General features: G+C 45.3%; 1 protein-coding gene across 1 annotated transcript in view; it reads right to left on the minus strand.

Moving 5' to 3' along the window:
• Positions 1 to 14,242, minus strand: part of TMEM200A (transmembrane protein 200A) — a 69,781-nt gene extending 55,539 nt beyond the window's left edge. Inside the window, exon 1 of the mRNA XM_032651869.1 lies at positions 14,030 to 14,242. The gene's annotated coding sequence lies outside the window, so the exon portion shown is untranslated. The remainder of the gene's footprint in view (positions 1 to 14,029) is intronic.
• Between the last annotated feature and the right edge of the window lie 2,748 nt (positions 14,243 to 16,990).

Raw genomic sequence — 16,990 nt, forward strand, 5'->3', positions numbered from 1 at the left:
GGCTCAGTAGTTGTGGCGCACGTGCTTAGTTGCTCCACGGCATGTGGCATCTTCCCAGACCAGGGCTTGAACCCATGTCCCCTGCATTGGCAGGCGGATTCTTAACCACTGCGCCACCAGGGCAGTCCCACAGTTATTATTTATGATGTAATTTTTTGCCCCCATTACTAGAGCATAAGCTCCCTGTCCACCCTGTGAACACAGCTCGCTGTTCCCCCTGCACCACACGCAGTCAGTAACCAGAACACAGCAGTTGCTCCACGAGCATCTCTTGACCAAATGAATGCTGATATTTAAGGAGGTTAACCCTGACAGTCCTGGTTCTTATTAGGTAGCTAATCTCAGGCCAAATATCACCGTGTTTCTCCTCCTTAACCCATGTATGTCACCCCGTTCTTCAAGAGCCAAGATCAGGAGGAGGAAGGCCTGGATTTTAATCCTGTATCTGCACCTAATACTTAGTAAGTGAACTTTAGCAAAAGCGGACTGCTTCTCCAGACTTCAGATTTCTTACTGTTGTATGAAAACGTTTCCTCATGGCTCTCACACTCTGGATCGGTGAATGCAGTTTCCAATCTACAGCAAAATTCGCCTCACACCCAAAGTAAAACGTCTCCTTTGGAATTCTCTGGGTTATCCTTGCTTCAAAGTCTTTATCCGTGTCACTTTCATTTGATCACTGCTGAGAATTCTGAACTGGAGTTCAGGCCCATCAAGTCGGGCCTACAGCCGAGGGGGCAGAACACCTAGGCCTCCACTCGCTGCATATTCCCTTCTGAGACTAGTTAAGGACCATGAGGACTGAGCCCAGCAAAGCCCCCACTGTAGGTTAGGACCCTGGCAGATGCCTCTATGGCACTCAGAGTAAAGTCCAAAGTTCCCTCGTGGCCCCAAGGCCCTCTATAAGCCCCTGCTCTGTTTTTTCTTTTACATCTTTATTGGGGTATAATTGCTTTACAATGGTGTGTTAGTTTCTGCTTTATAACAAAGTGAATCAGTTATACATATACAGTTATTGGGGTGTAATTGCTTTACCATGGTGTGTTAGTTTCTGCTTTATAACAAAGTGAATCAGTTATACATATACATATACACGTTCCCATATGGCATCTTTGCTATTCAAACATTCCAAGCCAACTCCCACCTCTCCTGCTGCCTCCTCTGGCCTTTGCACTCTCTGCTCTCTGCCTGGCACTCTCCTCTCCCCCAGACGTTCTAATGAGTCCTTCCCTCCCTTTCATTCAGACCTGATCACAGGGGCTTTCCGTGACCAGGCTACACTACCCCCATCCCAGCATTCTCTGTCCCTGAGCTGTGCTTCATTCTTCATATTACTTGTCACAAGAAAGTATACATGTATTGTCTCTCTCCTGAGGAACTTCATTTTGTTTCCTGTTATATATCCAGTGCCTAAATTAGTAGGTACTCAGAAAATATTTATTGAATGAGTGGATGGATAAAGCAATGAATAAGTGATGTTCTATTAGCAACCGACAAGACAGCAGATCTAAAGCTGCAGGAGTATATGAAGGTCTGGAGGAGTGGTGCCCATGAGGATGTGCAGGACGAGCTTAGGTCCCTAGACCCCAAGGCTGGTGAGCCAAAGGGGCAGGGTTCATGGGGTTGTGTGTTGGGGAAGGCAGGGGGGTGTTGCCAGTCCCTGGGTCTCCTGCCAAGTGAACACTGAGTCACTGGCAGCTGGGGAACCCCCAGGGTAATATCAGTAGAAATGAGAATCGGGACGCAGGTGGCCTTGTTGCCAGAAGATGGATAGCACGTGCTGCCTTTTTTTGTCTTTGTCTTCTTTTTGTAATCTGTCTTTAAAAAAAAAACCTAACCAAATTCCACATTGAAGGCTTCTGTGAAATAATGCACAGTTTCACTCATTACCATCTCCTTTCCCCAAGCTTAGACTCAGGGAGACCCAAAGATCATCTTTCAAAACTCTCACCCTTGCTCTAAGTACGTACCAGATTGCTCTCTGGACTGTGAGTTCCTCGCGAGAAGCCTGTTAACTTCCAGAACCGACCACAGTGGATGGCACTTGGCCCACTCTCCATAAATGTCTGATGACTCAGTAAGTATATTTTGAACTCGGTCTCCCGTAAGACAATGAGCTTAACAAACATCACTAATTATATGCTATTATCATCTATGTTCCACTACGCCAGTGTTGGCAGAAGAGTTCTGAATAGAGGTTGGTTCAACGATAGGGAGACTCATAAAATAAAGAAGGAATTTCCACATGTGTTAAATAGAGTGTGATAAAACCAACTGTTGCTAATGAAACCTTTATCTAACATGTGGACTTTCCAGAGACTTCCACCTATACTGCCTATAAAGAAGATAATTATAGCTGTGAATTAGATTTTTATTTTCAATATTTCAATTTTTAATTTTGACTATAATTAAAAATTAATATTCAGAGTACAGTTAACATTTTATCTAAATTTTTTTCTAAGAAATAATTTGGTCTTTTCATAAAAATACTCTGTCTTAAATGTGATTTTATATCGTAGGGTGATATTTTACTGACAGTACAGAAGATTCAATATAATTAATTCAGCAAACATTAACTGAATGCGTACAATACACAGGTCACTACGCTAAGCACAGTTAAAAAAATATAAGCTTTACATAAAAACTTCACAGTGGACTGATTAAGCTGTTTATATTTAGTGGACAGAACTATACTTACATTAATATAGAATATTTGTAGTCACATTAAAAACCCTTTGAAGGTGGAGATACTATTTATGGAATGCCTTCAGCCACATAATGATGCAGGGCACATCTTGAGCGGAACTACACAGGGAGTTCCTAACGCGAACGTTGCTTTTGTTCCCGGCTCCAACACCATCATCACCATATTGCTTAGCATTCTAAACCTCAACCACTATTTTTAATAAATGACCTCAGACATCATGCTCCAGAAGAAAAAGCCTTCTAACGGCTTCCCAGTGCCCTGAAAATAAAGCCTACCTCCCCTCCCCAATAGGCAAGGCTGGTCTTAGTTCAAATGACAAACCCAGAGAGGTCTTTCCTGACCTTCTGATCTACAGAACCCCAGGCACTCTGTTACGTCAGGTTCCTTCCTTTTCTCATAGGACTTTCTACTTCCTGAAACTGACCTGTCTTCCTCATTTAGGATGTACACTCCACCACAACCTTTCTTTTGATCTTTACCCTATCCCCAGCTCCTGGCACATAACATTTTTTTTAAATTTATTTATTATTTTTGGCTGTGTTGGGTCTTTGTTGCTGTGCGTGGGCTTTCTCTAGTTGCAGTGACCGGGGGGCTACTCTTCGTTGCAGTGTGCGGGCTTCTCATTGCGGTGGCTTCTCTTGTTGTGGAGCACGGGCTATAGAGCGCACGAGCTTCAGTAGATGCGACACGTGGGCTCAGTAGTTGCGGCTCACGGGCTTAGATGCTCTGCAGCATGTGGGATCTTCCCGGACCAGGGCTTGAACCCTGTCCCCTGCATTGGCAGGCGGATTCCCAACCACTGCGCCACCAGGGAAGCCCCCGGCACATAACATTTATTGAATCAATTATTAGTGAATCAACTTCCTACAGAGCTTGCATTTACTACGTTATGCATGATGATTTGAGAACTTTTACATGTTTCATCAGAGAGCAAATAATAAATGTATAGGTCATACTTTCCTACCTGGTTTTCTACACTATCATGGTGTAAGGCACACCTCACATTTGACAAAATGGGTCATAAATATAATTCAACAGCAACTACTGAATGAATCTCAGTAAATAATGATTTGGTGAACAAATGAATGAAAATAATTTTGCTCAAATTATTGACTGAGATCCACAGAAGAAAATGGAGTCGTAACACTATAATAATATTCTCCAACTTTTAGAAGAAAACCAGAAGTATTTGTATTGTAGTTGTGAATTATTTCTGCAGCAAAAGGGCAGTTGTGGAAAAACTGAAACAGGCACTGAGAAACCACCTCAAATCGGCTGCTGTGGTAAAGTTCAACAGTTCCTTTGCAATAAACACCCCACAGAGGTCTGAATAAACTCCAAGTTCCTCCTTCTTGTGCAATAAGGCAAGGTTTATCACTCTGAAAACTAGACACTTCAGGCTTCCCTGGTGGCGCAGTGGTTGAGAGTCTGCCTGCCGATGCAGGGGGCACGGGTTCGTGCCCCGGTCCGGGAAGATCCCACGTGCCGCGGAGCGGCTGGGCCCGTGAGCCACGGCCGCTGAGCCTGCGCGTCCGGAGCCTGTGCTCCGCAACGGGAGAGGCCACGGCAGTGAGAGGCCCGCGTACCGCCAAAAAACAAAACAAACAAACGAAAAAAACTAGACACTTCGATATGGTTGGCTTGCCTTTGGGAAAGGGAGTAAAACCAGAAGGTTCCAAATTCAGGATCTTTGTTTGGCTCGTTTTGCGCGGATCAGTGACTAAGAGGGCCTCGGGGCTCGGGAAGGAGAGATCTCTCAGGTGTTCACATCCTACCTTAGGGCACAGCCGACCTCAGATTCTACCCATCAGCACTAACTGCTCCTGGGTCGCCTGCTGAGAGCACAGCCCTGAACAAAACAGACCATGCTCCCTGGGGGACAGCCCCTTCACACAGTGTAGGGACCACGAGCTCAACAGTTCCAAATGTTCCACAGTTCCAGGACTGCGAGGACCTGACTGCCAAGCCACAGAGGCGGGCTTGGCAGAGCATTTGCTCCCAAAAGTGGGGCCTTTGTCCAGCATCACCTTCACTCACAGGTTCTCCACGCCACGGTCTGAAGTGTGCCCTCGCACGATGTGCCTGCCTGTCATTGGCTTTAAAAAGTCATTCACAAGCTAATTTTCTCTCTGTCATGGGTCCCTATCTGAATATTCAGGACCACTTTGTGAGTAAATTTTTTTAAATCGAGTGGTCCATCACAACATTGGACCAACCTCCACTTTAAAAGAGAGGTTTGGGTACAAAGGAACCAAATCAGCAGTTGGCGGAACTGTTACTCATTTTGAAATGGTAGCTTTTCTCATTTAAGAAAAAAATAAATAAACCCCTAGTGCAGGCACGGTGAGGGGGGATTCCCCTGCACTGTCAACCACAAGTTCACTTATTCTGAAAATCAGTCTGGCATTAAGTACCAAAGGTCTTAAAATATTTATACTCTTTGACCCAGGAATTACTTTTCCATGGATCTTGCTTAAAGAAGTAATCTGAAATATGAACAAAGATTTCATCAAAATGCCAGTTATAAGACCAGTTATTTGGAAACAGCCTAACGGTCGAATCTTAAGGGAATAGTTAATAAATTATGGTAAATCATACAATCAAATATTATACAACATTAATAAAGCTTGCCAAGAAGCTGGAAAATATTTAGGACACAAGGTTAAGCAAACAGAGCTCATTGTAATATGTTATTAACTATGGAAAAACGTCATTAAATATAAAGGGGAAGAAAAATGCCAGACTCTTATGGGTGTTTTGGGGTCATGGGATTATAGGCAAATTGTCTCCCTGATTTTTTTTACAGTTACTGTATTTTCCAGAGTTTTCATTAGAAGCATGTATTGCTTTTATTAGAAATAATAACACCCCTTCAGAAATGCTAAGTCTACTGTATCACAAATACTTGCACATGTATGTTCTCATACTTGCACTGAGCTGATCTGATACTTGCTTTGCCAAGTGAGCCAAAAATGCATGCCTCTTCTATACCAAGATCAGCTTAGAGAGAGGACTGAGAATCTTTGGGTTCATACTGCATTTCAGCCCAAAGATGCTGTTTCTCAAAACTGCAAACATACCTTAGCAGCTGCCAACCTATGAGCACCTCTGTGATTAGCTCACTGTTTGTAAAAGAGCATCACTTTTCTCAGCATCACTTTCATCCCAGGAGCCCCTATTCTTCTTTACCTATTCTCATATCTCTACCAGCTTTATTTCAAGGCATCATAGTCACTGACTTGCATGCAGTTCTCTCATTAGATTATGAGATTCTTGAGATCCTTGCCATCCTGACCTCCCCAGAATCTAACAGGGTACCTGGTAAACAGTGGGAACTTAATAAATGCTATTAAATAAAATTTTAAAAAATAGGAAGAAAATCACCTCAATAACTCCAAGAGAAGAATTCACTAACAGTATCATATTGTAATGGGAATCTCAGTTGGTGCATGAAATCGGGTACACTTTGGAATATCATTTGCAGTTTATGAAAGAGCACAGTAGACATGATATCCGGGAGCTGGCCCTGAAGTCCTCCTGTTGGATGGAAATGATTTCACAGAGCATCCGCACCAGACAAGGCCACTCTGTGACCGTGGTGAATCAGGACAGAAAGAAGACCACTGTGTAATCCTATCTGCACACAAAAAAACCCCACAAATATTATCCAACCCGCAAAATGACCAATATTCCCCTAATCTGGCTAATGACTATTTGCTGCATCTTTGCCAATTATAATGTCAGCGTCTCTAGTCTTGCTCCTTCTAGATGAGACTTATTAAGATACAAACTCATAGCATTAGCACTGTTGTGGCCTCTCCCGTTGCGGAGCACAGGCTCCGGACGCACAGGCTCAGCCGCTCCGCGGCATGTGGGATCTTCCCGGACCGGGGCACGAACCCGTGTCCCCTGCATCGGCAGGCGGACTCTCAACCACTGCGCCACCAGGGGAGCCCAGTCCTGCTTCTTTAAACCCTCTCCCAAATCACTTACAAGACCAAATCCTATAATCACGCATTTCTAACACCCTTTTACTGCGACACCCCATGTTTTCCTGTGGTGTACCTTTTCCCTCACTGTAACAAGTAGCAAACCCAACCTGTTCAACTACAAGTCATTTCCCCGTGGTCTCTGGCTCATTGAGAAGTTTAGTCATCCTACCTGGAAAACGCTTGTCTCTTCTTTCTGCCCACACATACTTATCGGAACTCCCAGAAGCTTCCCGTGATCAGCCTTCCAGGTTTCAGATGGTTCCACTCCTTTTAGTTTCCATAACATTTATGTTCACCTACTACTATTAAGTTTGTATTTCATAATACTGGCTGGCACTGTGATCCTGATGACTCTGAAAAGTACTGCCAACTCCGAAATCATATTATGCCATCGTGCTGCTTTAAAAGTTTACGCATGAGTTGTCCTACCTCCCCAAACAGGCTATGAATTCTCAAAACTATGTCTCAAATATTTCTTTTCACTTACCTTTTCGTCCCCTTTCTTCTCATCATATGTATACACAGTTCACTGCACACAGCGAACATCTACATCCAGTCATAAATTACACAGAGACCGATTTGACCTTGCATTTGTTGGGGAAGGATATATCACTCATATTTCATCAGTAAATAGTTTCATTTAGAGCGTCTTCAAGTATAGACCTTTATAGCTGGAGTGTATTCCACATACCTGCTACATTCAGTATGTGCTAATGCTCTTCCTCTCTCTCCAACTCTCTCCATATATGTATCTATTTCTTATTTATCATATTTCTGGGAAAAGTACCTTTGTGTATAAAGGTAAACTCAGGCCATGGCAGCTGGCAGAGGTCCCTTCTCTTCAACTGAAGTCAGTGACTAAAATTAAGCCCTCCAAACATTTGACTTGCTGACGTATCTATCCTGCATGATGATAGCGATTCTGCACTGAGGGGGAAAAACCTACTAGGTTATTAAGTTTTCTGCCAAAGCCGGATATAGTCCTGCTGGACAACGCCATTCAGGTGACCTGCTCTCAGCTCACATTAAGATGTCTAAACGTTCACTCACGATGTCCCTTCCCAACCATACAACCCTGCTGACTTCCCCCTGTCTATGGCCCAGACTTGAAATTGACCTTGCCCTGCCAGGACCAGGATGTCTCCCTGAAGATCCAGGATGAGGTGGAGATACAGATATATCTCGGTTTCCATGACAGCTCCTTGGTTTTCCAGTCTGGCTCCAGGAGCTCAGGCAGTAATTTAACTTCTCTAAGTCTTCATTTCCTTGCTCAAAAAAAAAAAAAAAAAAAAAAGCCAAGATATACCTCCTCCCAGGAGTCTAATGAAGACTCAGTGAGATTATGTATCTAAGGCACATGGCAGATGCTCTACAAATGTTAGCTTTTTTTTCCCTTAATAGTACCTGACAACTAATAGAACTCCGTCTCCCTCTAAGGAGTTGCCCGTTGCCCATGCCGTATTCTTATTGACTTACACCACGAAGGATATTTAAAGCAGGGCAGGTGGCAGAGTTCCTGTTCTCAGATCAACAATCAAGCTCTAGTTCTATTGATCTGCCCACCTATTCAACTTCCTGATGCCGTTCCCACTCACTTTCCTCCCTGTACCCAAACCCCAAACCAAGAATCTACGCCTGTTCTATTCTTATTGTGGCACTCTTGTCCAGTTTGCCACTGAGCACAAATGCTCTACACCTTCACCCTGATAGCCTCTATTCCATCCCCTCTGTCTGACCTGGACTCCTGGCACTCTGGTTGCCTACTGGGAGGCCCAATATGGGGCCCACCCTTCAATTTGGCCTGATATACTAGATTCTGACCTTGACCTTGGGAGGTGGTGTTGCGTAGTTTAAGCACAGGCTTTTGTTTCAGACTGCCAGGGTTTGAATCCCAGGTCTACTACTTAATGACCACATAACCTTGAGCAACTTATTTACCTCCCTAACTTTCAGCTTTCTCACAGTAGAGGGCTTTTATGAGATTTCAATAACATAATGAATGTAAAGCATTTACCATGGGACTTGGCATACTAGGTAGGTCTTTAATAAATGTCAGTGCTACATATAAAAATGTTTTGCCCCTAGGACACGTGGTGGCCACAGGCCTCCTTTCGATACAGTCCAGTTGCTATGAATCTACCTACAACACACAGCCACTTCATCTACTGGCCCAGCCTACCTTCCTGGTTTGGCTCCCCTTGATCTGTTTCAACCTACCAATGTTTTTGTCAACACAGATGCTCCTTCATCCTCACCAGACCTTAATAATGTTGCTCACACATGCCAATATTCTAATTTGGGACCTATTACCTTAGGTCTCCTAAGTGGTAACCCTAATCTGTGCCTGCTGCCTCCCCTCTGCCCATTTTCCACAAATTCAATAAACTTGTATAAACAATAGTTCTGTGTTCATCACCTTACTTCCTTGTTCAAACTGTCACTGTGTCACTGGGTGTCTAATCTCATAATGCCCGAAGTAGGGGTCTCTAATCAAATGATCCCTAGAAGACCAGGACTTCTGGAAATAAAATCCCTAGGCTGGAAATAAGGCACAGGGGTATTTGCTAAAAGCACATGGACATGGATAAATGGTGGGCTCCTCATTCAATAATATTCTGGGGGCTTCCCTGGTGGCGCAGTGGTTGAGAGTCCGCCTGCCGATGCAGGGGACACGGGTTCGTGCTCCGGTCCGGGAAGATCCCACATGCCACGGAGTGGCTGGGCCTGTGAGCCATGGCCGCTGAGCCTGCGCGTCCGGAGCCTGTGCTCCACAACGGGAGGGGCCACGGCAGTGAGAGGCCCGCGTACCGCAAAAAAAAAAAAAAAAAAAAAAATTCTGGATCCTCTTAGCAAAGTCTAGACATGGAGGGAATTATTTCATCACCTAGCTTTGCCTTGGCTGGGAGGAAGGTCCCACTTCTGGAATTTGCATGGCCGTGGTCACCTGAGTTGCTTCCATGTGCAAACTTCACATCGTTGTGCAAGTGGCTGTCTCAAAATGGAGGGGGCAATTCTCCACAATAATAGGCATGTTGTTTTTGATTGGCAGCCTCATTGTCTTGGGAGATCTATATGATCTTAACAGAGATCATGTCAATCATGGTGCCTCTACCGGTCTCCTTTTCCCCATCCCACCACTAGCATCACATATATACAGGGTTGGGCACATGATCCAGTCCAAGACTGTCGCAGTGGCACTGTCTGCTGGACGCAGAGACCGATTCAATGACGTTCATAGCAGGGCCAACCATAGCCCTTTCAGGAGATTTCTATAAATGGGACATGGAAGAGACAAGACCTCTCTTTCCTATGGATCAAAAGCCAAAGGATGCAGGTTTGGAACTACCAATGGTCACCTTTCTTAGCACGTAGAAAGAGGCCTCAGAATGAAGCTGATTCAGAAAGAAGAGAAGCTGAGAAATGAGGAGAGACAGAAAGAACCTTAACAAAGTCATGTGAGGCTCTGGGTTCCAGCCATGACTAAAGCAAAGTCCATGTTTGGACTTTCCAGTCACATGAGCCAATAAATCTACTTTTTCTGCCTAACGCAGTTAAATGTAGGTCCCTCAAGTGTATAACCAGATGAATCCTGATCAGCTCCCTTCCACAGGAACACAGGGGGAGGGGGAGGGGACTTGACCCCCTTTAGTGCACTTGACACCCCTTTAGTGCTTGGAGCAGAGTGACAAGGACACTGTAGGAAGGAATGCACACATCCACCTCTTCACACTTTGCTCACATTCCCATGAATTTTGTGTAATTTCACCTCTGGTGACAGTTTCCAAAGCACAATTTGCTATTGGAACATATCCCATTAATTAACAGTACAATGGTCCAAGAATCCCCAGCTTTGTATGAGAATTTCCTTTTTCCTATTGCACTCAAAACTCTTGGAAAAGTCTTATCAATGACTGTAATAATCAAATCACCAGAACTCCTGCTGGGAATGGGGAGGGAGATGAGATCAGGAGGAAGCCCAGAACAGGAGTAATCAAACTAAAGGTTAACAATCAGAGTTCCAGATGTGTCAGGTCTTGATCTCACAATTGGAGATTCTTACCTTCCAGAATGTAACCTAAATTTTTACTCAGAAATTTGAAACTCCACTAAAATCTGATGCCACCCTTATATCTCTCTCCCATTTACACAGGGTTTCCAAAGTGTGTTCTAGCTTTTCCTGTTTCTACAGAAAGGCAATGGAGTGTACTGGTGCAAACGTGCTTTGAGAAATTAGTCCTGGTTTCATCACCTTTCTGCTTGAATAAACTCTTGTGGTTGTAATGAAAATCGATTGGCATTATGTGTGAAAAGTCATCGAAAACCATCAAGTACTAAGTGAATGTTGCTATTTATTACTTTGTTATGTATTTTTTTTTTTTTTTTTTTTTTTTGCGGTACGCGGGCCTCTCACTGTTGTGGCCTCTCCCGTTGCAGAGCACAGGCTCTGGACGCGCAGGCTCAGCGGCCATGGCTCACGGGCCCAGCCGCTCCGCGGCATGTGGGATGTTCCCGGACCGGGGTACGAACCTGTGTCCCCTGCATCAGCAGGCGGACTCTCAACCACTGCGCCACCAGTGAAGCCCCTGTTATGTATTTTAAACTCATATAATCAACGATGGGCCAGATGCCCCAGGTCAGATCTCCCTGACCTTCTATTATCATGGTCATTATTCTTTCCCTGTGTCCAGCACAGCCTGTCTTCCCCAACCCAAACTCTACTTACCCACTCCACCACCACCCACACCTCATCCTGATTTCTCCTCATAATGCAGCATTTTAAAAAGAGGATGAGAAGATCACAGTCCGAAGTTCTTGGTCTGTCGATGAAACCAGAGAGGCTCAGAAAAGCCTAGAAACACACCCAGGGCCACATCATTAGTGTCTCAGCCAGGAAAAAAACTTGGCTTTTCCAACTCCCCATCCAGTGTCCTTGGAAATCCACCGTCCTGCCCCCCAGTATGAACCAGTCCCCTGATGCTCAAGGACTCCTCCAGGTGCTCAGCGATCTATGGCACATTTTCCAGTCCCCTCCCCGCCAGCCTGTAAGCTCCCATAGGAGAGGCTACTTTGCTGTCCTTCAGCAAGCCTGGCACCATAACAAGGGTTCACCCATGTTTTCTGAATGCTTGGGCACATATCAGACCTTAGCAGACAAAACATATCTTAAGTGCTGAAATGAATACACTTGATAAAACTGCAAATCATATCTTCCATCATAAAATGAGGGGTCCATCTCACTGCAGATTTGTTTTTTCCATCTCTACACAAGTTCTTTTTGCAGATGTGTTCTGCTTGACAGAACTCCCCATGCAGTCTCTCATTTAGGGAGACCAACACTAAATGAAATTTATTTTTAAACTGCCTCCTCTTTTAGACTGTACGTTCTATTGATAAGTAATACGCATTACCATGAAGACTATTTTATCTTCTACTAATTTTGTTTAATAAATGTAAAAAGTGACATCTGCTTTTATTTTTGCTCTTATCTATTTTCCTAAATTAAAATGAATTTCTTTTCCTTTATGCTGAGAATTATCATGGGAATAAGAGAACTTAAACCGTTCAAATCCACTCCCTCTGTATGTCAGTAGTTATCTTTCTCCGTCCAATGAGCTGTTGTCAAAATTCTGAAACTACAAAAGTCCAAGTATAGCGATCTCACTCTGGGAAGATTCAAAAGCTTCACTAATAATTCCTCCAAGTTGGAATACAAGTGCAGCCATCATTCTTTACAATGATCTTTCCTGAAGAATCCATTCTGCTTATGGGTGCCTTTGGAATACTACATGTGTTTCTCTGGACCTGACTCGGAAGCAGCAGGTAAATCTCTATGTGCCAGCTGCCTGGAAATTGCACACAGAAGCTCCCCACACAACTCTCTTTCACTGAAAGATTCCCCAGCCTAGGATACAAAGCTAATTATAACCAGGGTTACAAATGATACCTAAATCATCTCACAATTATGAGCTCTGTGGTAGGACTTCATTAGAGAAAATCATTCCTAACCCTTCAGTATATATATTTTGAGTGAAAAATATCTCATAACATTACTTTACTAAAGCATTTAACTATAGTTTCTACTTAATAGAAGCATTACTTTCTGTTAAGAAGAATGCCTATTCTTCATTTAAGCTGTTTGAAAAGCATGAAACTAAAGCAGATGCTTCTGTATGGGGAAAAAGTAGTGGAAAAATAAAGTAAGATTTGAGAAGTTCCGAAATTTAGCCTACTTTTTACAAAATGGTAATATATTCTAGTATCAGTAGCCAAATAACAAACTTGAAGGTCATAAGAGTTTCCATAACGCAAGACGTGACAAACCAGCAAAGTAAATAGCTTTCATAGGAGCTGGTAATAATTTATTCATAAAGCACTACAGAAAGTGTATCTCAGAACTCGGTTTGACAGCAAAACCTAAAAGTTCAATATTCTTACTGACAAATAAGAATAGTTGTTGATTCTTGAAATGTTTTCTGTATGTACAGTTGTCCACAAGTACTTCTGAAGGTCTTTAGAAGAAAAATCCGGGTAAGAGACACTTTAGCCCAACATACTTAGTCCAACACCAGACTAAGGTGTACTTGGTCTGACTTCAATGAGTAAATTACATAAATGTGAAGCATCTGACTATCTGGCATTACCAATGCCTGAAACTGGTATTGAAATAGTGAACTGTTCTTATTACAAATATCACCTCACACACACATACACATACTTCTCAGTCGAAATCTAGCAGCAGTAAATACACACAGAGAGCTTGTACCTACAAAATGTGAAATGCTGGCTTGGGCAATTAATTATAGCAAAAGAATGATTAATGGAGAAAATCTTTCAAACCCTCAGCCCTTTCTCTTAAGGACAGACTCCATAGGGAGAAGAATAGTGCTGAACTTGGCAAACAATTGCTTCGCGTCTCCATTTCGCCTACGAAGATACTACCACATACAGATATTGCTTTAGGAAACCCTGACCACACTTTGCTCTTGCCAAGGACTACTATAAATTACGCTGTGGACATCTTTACAGAGAATGCTGAGTCTCTGGAACGAAAACAAAGGAGGGTGTAGCTTGGAGAAACCCAGCCAGGCGCTCCAAGGCTCCGGGTTCTGAGAGGCTGCCCCTCACGGCTCCTCTTGCGCTCTGAGGACTGGGGAGCCCGGAACTGACGGCGGGCTTGGTTTATTTCGCAAACTTCAGGAGACAGTGTTTACCCTAACTCCGGGGTCCCAAGCGGGGCGGGGGAGGGGTAATAAAGCAGCGCCCCGTTTCAGCTGCACTGACTGCCCACCCACCTCCCCACCGCCGGCAGCACCCTTTCCTTCCCCCTCACCTGTCCTGAGCTCGGGGCCTCGGGGGTCCGGGCGCCTGTCGCGGCTCTCACTCCCGGAGCTGGTGCGACGTCCGGCGCCTCCGGAGCCGAGCGAAGGAGGCGACGGGGTCGGGGGCGTCAGCAGGAAGCTCGGCAGCCGCGGGCAGTCGCGGTCTCGCTCCCCATCCCGGCGGGGCTCGGGCAGCGGTCGCGGCGCTGCCACGGCAGGCGGATGAGTCAGGCGAGGGGGCGGGCGGCGAGGTGTGCGGGCCGGCGGAGGGGAGTGGCGGCGGCGGCCTCTGGGCGGGGGGCGCGTCGCTGTCTGTGCCCGCCGTGGGTCGCCGGGACGCCGGCCGCAGCCGTAGGGCGCACGGAGTCCAAGCGCTCCCGCCCTCGGAGGTCACCCGGCGCGGTGCGCCGGGCAGGGGACAGGGAATCGCTGCTCAGTCGTCGCCGCCACCGCACAAGAAAGACAAAAGGGACCGGGGGCTGGGAAGGGAAAAGTTTTCTGCTCGGCTCCTGAAAGATGCCCACCGAACCTCACGTCCCAAGCGCCGAAGAGGAGGCTGGGGACGGGGTGCAGGGGGCCGGGCGGGCTACCAGGAGCGTGGCCACGCGATCGCGACCTGGTGCACGCCAAGCTCCAGCCGTCCACGACCCGTGGGCACTCCCCCGGCCCGGCCGCCCCCAATCTCGCCGCCAGCCTCCTCCTCGAGGATGCAGACAAAATCCAATCCTCTCCCTCCAGGACCCCCAGCACCCAAGACCCGTGCAGCGGCCGCAAAGTTGCACTTCCAGAACAGGGAATCACCGCAGACAAAAACCTATCTTTGAGAACAAAATACCAGCTTCCAGGAGCTCTTCTCCGGGCTGGAAGGCCAGAGGGTGGAAACGGACACTCCCACCCTCGGGGCTAGCCTCTCGCTGGAACCCCAGGTCTCGGAGCCGGGGTCCCGCCAGTCCCCGGAGGAGTGGAGAAGACTCGGCTGAATCCCGGTTTTCCTGGAGCAGGCGCTGCAGGACCCTGGCTCCACGCCCCTCGGACTCTTTCTTATCAGACGCCGCCTGGGCGGGTCGGGGTCCCCCTGGCGGGCTGCGCGGGCGCTGCTCAAGCGGAGCCAAACACCGTGCGGAGCGGACACCGCGAACGTCCGCTAGCTACACCGCTCTGGAGCGCCCACCAGATCTAGCCCGGAAAGGGGCTCCGGGAGAGCGGCTCGGGGGCGAGGGTCATGGGCAGGGAGGACAAGGGCGAACCGGATCGTTGAGGGCTTCGATGAGCAGTGCTTAGGTTCAACTCCAAACATCACAGTCAAGGAGGGGTGTAGGTTAATCCTCCTTGCCCCCAAACATCCTGTGAGTGGGGACTGTGCCCTATTCATAGAGTAAAATGTTATGATAGTTACCTCCTATTCCGCAGAGACAGAATTGATGGTTATATATATGCCGGTCAATTCAATAAATAAAGTTTTATGTAAAACTCTGGATTACCAGATATTCCAACCACAACCCTGGCAGGTACAGAGCATACAATCCACCAGCGCAGGGAGTGGGTTGTACCTATGTGTCTCCTGAATGCATTTGAGCTGGTAACTAGAGGGCAAGTATGGCATTCTAGTGCAGTGTATTTGTGTCTTTCAATGTGCAATCTGCTGATCTCATTTTCAAGAAGGGTTTGTTTCTGGATGTGGAAAATGTATGCGAGAGGGAGAGAGAGAGAGAGAATAGAATTCCATGCAAAACTTTAACATTAAAAGAAATCTTGGAAATCAGATAGGGCAGTGAAGAGAGACTGCTGTAGAAATGGATTTCTTTGGTACAATCTTCCTGTCTCGACTAGAAGAACTTGGAGATTTGGCACTTTTAGTAAAAATTTCACAATCGAAATGTTAAAAACAAAACTAAAAGGGTTGGAAGTTGGAAGGGGGCGGAGAAATGAGTCACCGCTGTAAACCATCTGTGGTTTTATTTTTGCCCCACCTGTTTCTATAATCTTTAGCCCACAGCCAACTGCTCAACTCACTTAGGTGTTCTTACACATTTCCCCAGGCATCCCATTAAAGGAGTGTGATTCCATGGTGCCTTCCTTCCAATCGTAGCCTCTACTTTTTATGACTAAATATCTTGAACCCCACATTTCTCTGTAAAGCTCCTGAGAGAGGATACCTCCTGATTATGTTCAGTAGCTTTCTAGGAAATGAAGAATGGGCTCATGGTGTCCATCAGGACCATTAAACATGACATCCTAAGACAAGTAGTGACACATTTAAAATGGTCATCTAGCCATGTTACACAGTGAAAGACTGAGCCTCCCTCAAAGATGCAGGCCATGAAATAAGGAATAAGCACATTCTTTTGGCCACAAATATTGATGATTCATTTCTGAACTTAGATTTTAAAAAAGAAGCCGAAAAATGGACTACATAAGATCACCAAAGGGGAATTATTTACATTTCTGTTAAAAATAATTACTATTAGTCTCAGAAAAAATGGGGTAAAATATTCTATAAACAGAGGATTATCTGCAATTCAGTAGACCAAGCAACTCCCAAGATATTATTTATAAATTCTTCCCTGGCATTGAGTGCTCAAACTCAGGTAAATTATTTAATCTCTGCTAATGGCCAGTATCCCTCCATCTGGGAAAAGTGCAGCAAAAATACCAGGTCAGTAATGGATTTTGAATTTAGCTCCATATTTTCTTTTGAGGTAATGGATGGAAGCTCTCACCATCAAGCTGCACTGCACTTCACATATAATATTTTTTACAGTGTCCTTCTGAGATGTGTAAATTTCCACTAGAACAAACCCATCTTACAAGAGTGCGTAGTGGGAACAGAACATTCCCTATAATTCAAGCTCAACTATGTACTAACAGAGGGACTTGAAACTTCATTTTTCCCATCCCTTAAGTAGGAACAAACCTATTTCAAAGTATTTTTGCACAGATTAAATGAAATAATACATGTAAGACTCTTTTTA

This window comes from Phocoena sinus, chromosome 12 (assembly GCF_008692025.1).
Source record: "Phocoena sinus isolate mPhoSin1 chromosome 12, mPhoSin1.pri, whole genome shotgun sequence".
NCBI classification, from domain to species: Eukaryota; Metazoa; Chordata; class Mammalia; order Artiodactyla; family Phocoenidae; genus Phocoena; species Phocoena sinus.